Source organism: Hetaerina americana, unplaced genomic scaffold, assembly GCF_022747635.1.
Source record: "Hetaerina americana unplaced genomic scaffold, ioHetAmer1.1.p SCAF_62, whole genome shotgun sequence".
In the NCBI taxonomy this organism is placed as follows: domain Eukaryota; kingdom Metazoa; phylum Arthropoda; class Insecta; order Odonata; family Calopterygidae; genus Hetaerina; species Hetaerina americana.
The window spans coordinates 2,755,464-2,756,512 of record NW_027287228.1 but is presented as its reverse complement, the minus strand read 5'-3'; positions in this window follow the sequence as shown (position 1 = coordinate 2,756,512).

Here is a 1,049-nt window from a genome sequence, read left to right as displayed (position 1 = left end):
GAAAGTACACTTTCTTCTTAGCCAAATGTGGCTGCTTTTGCTTGATTTCTTTGGTCAAATATCTCAATAAATTTGCATAATACTCACAGTTGAAAATTTTTCTAGTAGTTTCTAGAAAGTATAAAGAAAGGGTTATCAAAAGCGGCAAAACTTTGATATGGAGTGTAGCTATTTAAGGCTTGGAAACGTGGTCATTGAAGCAGGAGGATAGACGTAGACTGGAGGCTTTTGAAATGTGGGTGTGGAGAAGTATGGAGAAGGTGAAATGGACAGAGAAGAAAACAAACGAGGAAGTACTTGGTATGGTGGGTGAAGAGAGGGGTTTGTTGGGAGCAATCCTATGGAGGCAGGAGAAGTGGCTGAAGGGGGTATTGACTGGCAGTGGGATGTTGAAGACTGTGATAGAGGGGAGAATGTTAGGCAAACGAGGGAAGGGAAGGAACAGGATAGGGATGTTGGAGGGGATGAAGGGATGAAGAAGGTACTCAGAAATGATGAGGGACCTGATGTAGAGTAGGATGCTGGATTTGGTGTTTTGTTAGGAGTCACAAAATATTTATTTAGTTGCTGTTTCCATTCAAAAACCTACCATAACCAGTAGATTATCTAATAGTAATAATAATAATAATAATAATAAAGAGGAAATTGCTCCAAGAGGCAAATAATATTTTCAAAGATCTGAAAAGATGTGATAGTACACACTTTCCGTGATTCCGTCCCTAGCTTTTGGCTACCAATAATTCAAGCAATATCCATTCAAGGTGTGCACAAGTTAACTGAATTGCACCATTCTTATTTCTATGGTGCCAGATGATAGGGCTTTTACTCTAATGAAATAAGGACAATTTGCACTTTTCCACAGTTTATTTAACGTACGACGCGTTTCAACTCACAGAGTCATCATCAGGTACAAGACTTGTACCTGATGATGACTCTGTGAGTTGAAACGCGTCGTATGTTAAATAAACTGTGGAAAAGTGCAAATTGTCCTTATTTCATTATGATGAACTTCCACGACCTCAAGCCTGAATCTGTTGAAGCTTTTACTC